Source organism: Eschrichtius robustus, chromosome 3 (genome assembly GCF_028021215.1).
Source record: "Eschrichtius robustus isolate mEscRob2 chromosome 3, mEscRob2.pri, whole genome shotgun sequence".
NCBI lineage: Eukaryota > Metazoa > Chordata > Mammalia > Artiodactyla > Eschrichtiidae > Eschrichtius > Eschrichtius robustus.
Window position 1 is genome coordinate 49,908,751 of NC_090826.1, and position 8,888 is coordinate 49,917,638.

At 42.5% G+C, this 8,888-nt stretch overlaps 1 protein-coding gene across 2 annotated transcripts in view; it reads right to left on the bottom strand.

Moving 5' to 3' along the window:
- OMA1 (OMA1 zinc metallopeptidase) overlaps window positions 1-3,525 on the bottom strand; it is an 80,333-nt gene extending 76,808 nt beyond the window's left edge. Inside the window, exon 1 of one of the 2 annotated variants that reach the window (XM_068537989.1) lies at window positions 3,452-3,525. The gene's annotated coding sequence lies outside the window, so the exon portion shown is untranslated. Of the gene's footprint in view, window positions 1-3,413 lie in introns of both variants that reach the window. The other variant, XM_068537988.1, reaches the window with a different exon arrangement.
- Window positions 3,526-8,888: the final 5,363 nt, after the last annotated feature.

Genomic DNA, 8,888 nt, shown 5'->3' on the forward strand with positions numbered 1-8,888 from the left:
TTTCCTCCTCAGATCAGGAGCAAGGCAAATATGTCTGCTCCCACCACTTCTATTCAACATTATACTGGAGATGCTAGCCAGTGCAACAGAATTAAATAAATAGATACATAACTAACTAACTAAATGGCATCCAGATAATAAACAAGTAAAATGATCTTTATTCCTAGATAACATGACTGTCTATCCAAGAGATCCAAAGAAATCTACAAAAAAGACTATTAGAATGAGTTTAAGGTGGCAGAATACAAGAGCAATACACAAAAACACTAGCAAGTGAGAGAAGCCAGACCCATACACAGGAAGAAAAATACACAGGAAAGAACACTACTCTCTCTCCAAAAATCATGTTCTATGATTTCAGCTATATAATATAAACTGTAGAAAATGCAGACTAATTTATACTTATAGAGAAATCAGAGGATGGAAAGGTAAAGAGGGGCAAGAGGAGGGATTACAAAGTTTGGGGGGGGGCAACTAAAATGTTCACTATTGTGATTGTGTTGTTGGTTTCATAGATATACACATAAGTCAAAACATGCACAGTTTAAATATGTCCAATTTATTGTATATCAACTATACATTAAGCTATTTTTTTTAAAAGGTACTAAAAAGAGACAACCAAATGCAATGTGTGAACTCTGATTAGATCCTAATTTGAAAGAAAAAAAATTTGTTTTAGAAGACAACTGGAACTATTGGGGTAATTTGAATATGAATTTGCTTTTAGGTTATTTTAGATAAGAGTTGCTTATTTACTTAGGTGATAAAGATGTGGTTATGTAGGTGAATATCTTATACCTGAAATGCTTGCTGAACTCTCTTTTCATGATGAATAAAACTTTCAAATTTTATAATAAAAATACATTCATGGGCTTCCCTGGTGGTGCAGTGGTTGAGAATCCGCCTGCCAATGCAGGGGACACAGGTTCGAGCCCTGGTCTGGGAAGATCCCACATGCCGCAGAGCAACTGGGCCCGTGAGCCACAACTACTGAGCCTGCGCATCTGGAGCCTGTGCTCCGCAACAGGAGAGGCCGCGATAGTGAGAGGCCTGCGAACCGCGATGAAGAGTGGCCCCCGCTCGCCGCAACTAGAGAAAGCCCTCACACAGAAACGAATACCCAACACAGCCAAAAATAAATAAATAAATTAATTAATTAAAAAAAAACCATTCAGACATACACACAGAACATAAAGGCAATACAGAAAAACGCTAACAATCTTTGTATCTAAGTGGTGGTTATATATGTGCTCATTAAATTTCTTTTCAGTTTTTTTTAGTGTTTCAAATCTTCATAATAAAAGTTGCAGGGAAAAATACATAAATCTAACTCTGTCTAGGCTAATACAATATTATCTGGAAAGATGCTTCAGAACATCAATTTTCATAAATAGTATTATCTATATATCAAATTATTTGAAAATTACTCAAATTTTTTACATAGGAATGCTTAAAACACACTAGTATATACAAATATAAATAAATCTAAAGGAATACACACCAAACCATTCACAGTGGTTATCTGGGGTGGCAGGATGATTGTAAGGGATTCAGTATTTCCATCGTATATATTTCCGTGCTGTTTAAACTTTTACAGGATGTGTTACTTTTGTAAGCCCCAAATCAATAAAGGCGACTATATTTGTAATTACCATTGGTTTCCATGGGCTTCAATAAACTCCTGCATATTGTAGACCAAGCCCCTCATAATACCACCTCCCACTGTTTCTCCAGGCACCTTCCCTACCCCTCCTTCACCCATTCCAAAGCTCCAGACCCACTGATTTACTTACACCTCTCAGAAAAGCTCTCATCTCTGTGCACATCTATTTACACTGCTTAGCTCTGTTCACACGTCAAGCAAACTCCTGCTCATAGCTCACAACTAACGTGAAATTTATTCTACTGACACAGAAGTTAGCAAAAGCCCCGAACACTATATGTAGTACATATATAAGCAAAAACGTTATCATTTATATCAGACAAGTGTCACTTGAAACAGAAATAGTGCCTGATATTTTGTAATCCCTGCTTTATCCTTAAGAAAGGGTAAAGAATGGGAGAAGAAAACTATTTATACATTTTCAAAGATCCAATCACTAGACTACACAGAGCAGAAGAAAGAATCAGGGCTGACACATCCTCTTCAAAGAACTGTAGCAGGTCAACAAACATAGCTGGCAGACTTCCAGGATTACTAAATTAATGATGTGAGAAAATTAAACAATTTGGATTGTTAGCCTCTACGAACATTTCAGATCCTTAATTCTTTAAGTACCATCTCAGAATGAGCAAGTACAGCGCTCACTGGCACTCACAGCTGAAGCCGGGAAGACAGTTTTAACAACTCTTCTGAAAGTGACTATTTCTTCCCTAGTTTCTATGGAAACAGCTGTCAGATTGGCAAAAATAGAACATGTACTTTAAAATAATCATTCAAGCAAAGTACACACATGATGGAAGGCTTAAAAAAATAATAATAAATTGGAAGGCAACAGAGTTGGTTCTTAAGCTTCCAAATGCCAGACTGCACCCCTTCACCACAGCTGAGAATGATGGATATGGACCCAAATCCTTTTAGTGAGGGTTACATGGCATTGGTCAGAGTCACTATAGTTGTTCAATCCCTGAATTCCCAATGAAGTATTTTCATCTCCCTGGACTAAAATTTCTCATTGAGGACTGCATGGCACAACACAATTGTTGTTCCACTTTACGCAGGCAAGTGACATTATTTAAGGAGCACAAAAAGTGAATCTGTAGACAGGTTCATGAAGAAATTATTTAAATACCCTACAACTGTTGAGACAGGGAATTTCCTATTTTTCACTGCGGGGTTTGGGTAGGAAAACTTTTATTTTCTCTGCTTTAAGAGGGAACAGGTAAAAGAGATGGTTTGAGTCTCAAGATGCCAAAAGCGGCTGGAAGCGGTTTTCTACGGGTGAAGGTGTCACTGTGACGCACACGATACTGCGGTAAAAAGAACCACAACTTTTAAAAAAGGGCCGCTAATGAGAAGGCTGGGAAGAGAGGGAGCTTATCTTCCCGGAAAATGCAGCCACCTGCCTATTTGCAACTCCCGCGCTTCCAGGGTAGCACCTGGGGTCCCCGCAGTTCACACCAGGACGGGATCAGGCGGGAAAAGGAGACTTTACTGCCACGTCCTCCTTTCCCACTCTCCCTCTCCCCCGACTCCACACGCTGCCCCCGCGCTTCACTCCAGCCCGGCTCCCCGTCGTCCCTCCTCCACCCCAGGCCTGGCCACCCCAACCCAGCCGGGTCCCCAAGGGTCCCCGCTCCTCACCCCAGCGCCCCTCCAAGCTCCCCCCACCCCAACTCCCGTACTCTGCCCCCTCCCCTGGGCCCGGCCCACTCTTAACAGCCGTGCAAAGGCGACCCCCACCAGGACAGACCCTAGCAGTGTCGAAAACGAAGACTCCTCTGACCCGACCTATGCGCAAGCGTACGCCCCGCCAAAGGAGCCAGACCTCTTCACTTCCTGCCCTCGGCTCGGACATGGACGCCTTTGGCTCCGCCCACACCGGGCAGTCAATACACCCGCCCAGAGTCTTCCTCCCAGAGGGCCCCGATCCCATGTGAACTGTGGCGCTCTAGCGCCCCCGCGTGGCCGGAGGAGGGACGCGGCTGCAGGCAGAGCTGCTCGCCTGGGAACATCTTCACTTGCTCAGGTCTTGGAACCTGACTTGGGTCCCTCTAATGAGTGATCCAGGCAAGGCTGTGCCCGCTGTAGATTCTAAGGCAATGCTGACCAAAAGGAAGGAGATTTGAGGGCTGCCAAAAGGCTAAGGTTTCTTGGTTCAGAAGTCGCACTGATAGAAGTAGTCTTTGGACTGTGAAAACTATGTTTTCACATGGCACATTCTAAGGAAGATGAAGAATAACCTGAAGCATCTGGAAGATAGTTGAAAATAGCTGGCTACAAAGTGATGTGTATAGTACACTTCATTCATTCCACCAAAAAATATTTATTGGGCACCAAGTGCCTTCTAAGTGCCAGGGAAACAGAGAACAAGACAGACCCTACTTTCATGGAGCTTATATCACAGTGAAGAAAGAGACAACAAGCAAGTAAACAAGTAAATAAATAAGATATCAGATAGTGACATGATCCCATAATTTCAAAGTCAGTTTGTTATATTTATATTCTATGCACAATGAAGAACATCCTAAAGGATATAAACACTATTTTTAGGTATCACTTTTAGAGTGTTTTAAAGTAATTTTTTCTTTTATCTTGCTTGTCTATATTTTGTAATTTGCCTTTTGCTTTAAAGGAACTATGTTGGCATATCTCTGACCACTGGTTCCCTAAAAACTGAAGGGGCAGTTCCCTGAATCTTCATGGGCTTATCTCCCACCCTCTGAAGTGCATGTTTCTTACCAAGGTTTCCAATATACTAGCCACCTCTTGCTCATCCTGCCTGATTAGCATGATGTCATCAATGAAACAGGTGTGACATTCTGTGGGTTGACCAAGTGGTCGAGATCCTGTACTATGATGGATCACAGAGCTAACACAACAGCTGTGATCAGGGCTATTACATGATTAGGTCTGCAGTAGTTTGTAAGCCATCCTCCTGGTTTCTGAAGGGGCCAGACAGGCAAACTAAATGGAAATATGACAGGGACGACCATCCTTTGGGTTGTTCATGTGGCATTAACTCCACCATCATCCCCCGCTTCCCCTTGGATGAAATACAGGTTTTGATTTACTATCTCGACTTGATAGGGAGGGGACAGTTTCAGAGGCTTTCACTTGGTCTTCCCCACATGAGAACTCAAGGCCAAGGACCTAATGTGGGGCTTGCTTCAGCTTCCCAATATATATACTCCCAGCTATGCACTCAGAGTCTGGGGGAATGACCACTGGGTGGGTCTATGGGTCCAGGGACCAATTGTAAGCTGGATGTTACCCAGGACTCCACTTATTACCTGACCCCCAGAAGTCCCCAGTCTTAGAGAGAGGACTTGATAACACCTGGATTTCTGAGTAACAAGATCCTTTCAGACCCTGGGAAATGTCTGGGTATTCCTCTTTCCCCAGTATATAGTTAGCTGAGAAAATGGTCATAGGCCATGGAGCAATCATTACTGTAAATACTTGTTTCAGTGTTTTAGGGTTCTTCTTCCTAGGGACCCAGCCACCTCTTTGGTCAATGGGTTCTGTGGTCTGGGTCTGAAAATTGACTCAGATGTGAGAATTAAGCAAAGAACATGACTTTTTATTGGGGTAACAACTCTGAGACACCTGTTCCTCCATTCTTTATTTTATTTTATTTTATTTTATTGGCTGCATTGGGTCTTTGTTGCTGTGCGTGGGCTTTCTCTGGTTGCAGTGAGTGGGGGCTACTCTTCATTGCGGTGCGCGGGCTTCTCATTGCAGTGGCTTCTCTTGTTGCAGAGCACAGGCTCTAGCTGCGTGGGCTTCAGTAGTTGTGGCATGCGGGCTCAGTAGTTGTGGCACGCGAGCTCTAGAGCGCAGGCTCAGTAATTGTGGTGCACAGGCTTAGTTGCTCCACGGCATGTGGGATCTTCTCGGGCCAGGGCTTGAACCTGTGTCCCCTGCATTGGCAGGTGGATGCTTAACCACTGCACCACCAGGGAAGCCCTGTTCCTCCATTCTTGTGTTTTTCTGGTCATAGATGTTAAGCAGAACCCAGTTGGCTGCCCATCTATTTTTTTCCCCTAGGGACACCTTGTATTATTAAATACCTTCACAACCTCTGTGGATCAAGCCCCCTAAGGCTCCCCCCTTGACCTTGCCAGCTGTTATAGTAATTACAGCCCCCAGACTTCTGGTGGTTAAAGCCACCACCTGACTTCTATTACTTCAGGATGCTATCATCCTCCTGGATATTATCAAGCCCAGCCCTGTGATTGCTTCTCTTACCATCATCCCTAGCTGGTACTCCTCTCATCAGTGCCTTCCTTGCTGTCTTTGTATACTATCTGTCTTTTGGGCCTCCAATGGAACATAATCCTCTGTCTGGTCTTCTGGCTCCACAAAATAAATCATTCCAGCAAGCCCACTTCCCTTGGGCTTTTCTTTCCTTCTTCTAGAGTCTGCCAGAGCAATTCAGATGGCTTCCTCTCTGGAGATTTCCCTTGGATGAAGACACCTGCCTCATCCAAGAATATGCCTTCTCTCCAGGGACAGTGCACATCCAATGACTGGTAATCTGGGGGGACAAAGGCCTGACCCTTGGATTTCAATTGAGGCCAACCCTGCAGGGCCATCCCAGGTCTCCATGGGACTGGCGGAGAAGCCCCACTTCTTCTGCCCAGTCTTCTTTCCCTTCCTCTCCAGCAACTCTGCACACAAAGAATTCTTTCAGAATCTGTTTCTGGGGAACCCAGCCTAAGGCAACTCAGTTTTCTCCAGAAGTAGAAGCTGCTTTCATACAGAAAGACTTTCATTCTCACCTCCTAGAGGAAGTACTGGAAACTGAATACTGAATTAAAGGAGAGACTAACTCTGAAGAATTATGAGGGATGAATTGTTCTAGCACCAGGCATAGACAGAAGCTCAACAGACAAGAGGACTCTGCTGATCTAGATTCGGGCTGAGAGCCAGGTGAGATGAGCACAGGATTTGCTGAGGGTCACATATTTGATAGTCTGCAAGGCACAGGCAGTCTTGACTAAAGCGGCCTTTCCTTTTTCTTGAATATGTGCTAGGCCTGACTGTTCCAGATGTTGGGAATGGCTGGCTCTGCATCTGAAATGCCCCCCACATAGACAGTTGCCGCATCTTCATTTGCATATTCCACTCCAACAAAAATTAGCTCAGTATTTTCTTCATCCACATTTGACTTTTTTACTTTCTTCTCCTTTTTTACCTTCTTCTTCCCATATAACATGAACAGGCAGGCCATTTCATTTTTTAAATTTATAACATAATATTTTTTTCTTTTTTTTTTTCTTTGGCCCTGACGCGTGGCATACAGGATCCTAGTTCCCCAAGCAGGGATCGAACCCGTGCCCCTTGCAGTGGAGCAGGGAGTCTTAACTACTGGACCACCAGGGAAGTCCCTTTTCTTTCTTTCTTTTTTTTTGGCCCAAATAGAATTGTCACACCAAATTCCAGTGTGTTATTTTTAGAAATTGCCACCTGGATTGTCACTGCGCTAGCTTGCTGACTGGTCTCCCTACCTCTGTATAAACACAGCCAACCAGACCCACTTCCTGAAGTTGGGGGCCAAGAGGGTTCAGTATGGCTCAGCGAGCTCCAGGCTGGGCCCAAGAGGAAGCCACAGCTTGGACATGTCCTTTTTCACTCTCCAGAGGTTAGTTCTCCAGAGATCCCAGCTGAGCACTTTTCTAAGGGTCAGTGCAAACTACTATTTCTTTACTACACAAGTTAAGTAACACCACAGAAAAGCAAAAAAAAAGAAAAAGTACCCTAAACCCCACTACCCAAAGATAATCACTGTTAACATTTTGATATGTAAGCTTCTTGAAAAGTAAAATTAAAATTACTTTAGGACTTCCCTGGTGGCACAGTGGTTAGGAATCCACCTGCCAATGCAGGAGACGTGGGTTCGAACCCTGGTCTGGGAAGATCCAACATGCCACAGAGCAGCTAAGACCGTGAGCCACAAGTACTGAGCCTGCGCTCTGTAGCCCGCGAGCCACAACTACTGAAGCCCATGTGCCTAGAGCCCGTGCTCTGCAACAAGAGAAGCCACCGCAATGAGAAGCCCGCGCACCGCAACGAAGAGTAGCCCTCACTCGCCACAACTAGAGAAAGCCCGTGCGCAGCCCAAAATAGATAAATAAATAAAATAATTTTTTTAAAAAAAGCAATGTTTAAAAAAAAAATTAAAAAAAATAAAATTGCTTTAAATACTTAAAACTTTGATAGGATAAAACATTTCTTACTGTTGTTTTAATGTGCATTCCTTTGATTCCTAACAATGTAAGCAATTTTTTATGCTTATCTGCTCTTTCGATTTCTTCTTTAGCAAATTTCCTGTTCATGCCTTAACCCGTTTTTCTATAAAAACATTCATTTTTACCTTATTGACTGGTAAAAATATTTTATATATTTAAGAATTGTCTGTCGTTCACGTAGCAAACATTTCCCGTGCTTGACAGTTGCCTTTCAACTTTAATTCATGTCTGCATATAAAAATAATTTTTAAAATTGTGGTATAGACAAATCTATCCACCTTTTCATTTTGGTTTTTGCCTTTGAGGTCATGTTTATAGTTTGTCTCAATCCCAAAATTATGTATTTACCAATATTTTCCTCTAGTATCAATATTTAATGACTTTGTTCTTAAAACTTTAGTCTACTAGGAATTTATTTTGGTGCAAAGTAGGATAGAAAAATATAACCTAAAATATTTTCTGAATGATTAGACCAGTGGAGCTTTTACAAAAGACACATGCATATGCCCTTCCCATGGTGAGGACACCAAGGTAACTGCTGTCCCAGCAATTTATTGAACAACCCATCCTTTCCTGACTCAGTTGAAGTGTTGCTTTTGTTACATACTAAATTCTCATAAATACCCACATCTTTTCCTTTGTCTGTCTGTTCTGGCACTAGTATATGATTCTAATTATTCTAACTTCACAATATAGACTTTATTTTCAAATATTTTCTGGCTTTTCTTATACATTTGAACTTTAAGATGAACGTTAGAAAATTTTTCAAGTCCTCCCCCACCAAAAATGCATTGAGATTTTGATTTTGTTATTGCTGTTGTTTTTAAACTTAGATTAATTTTGCAGAAATTTATATCTTTGCAATGTTGACTCTATCAGTCCAGGAAGCTGGCATATGTCTCCATTTATCCAGGTTTTCTTTTATGTCCCTCCATAAAGTTTTACAGTTTTCTTATATGAGTCAAAGCAGTATA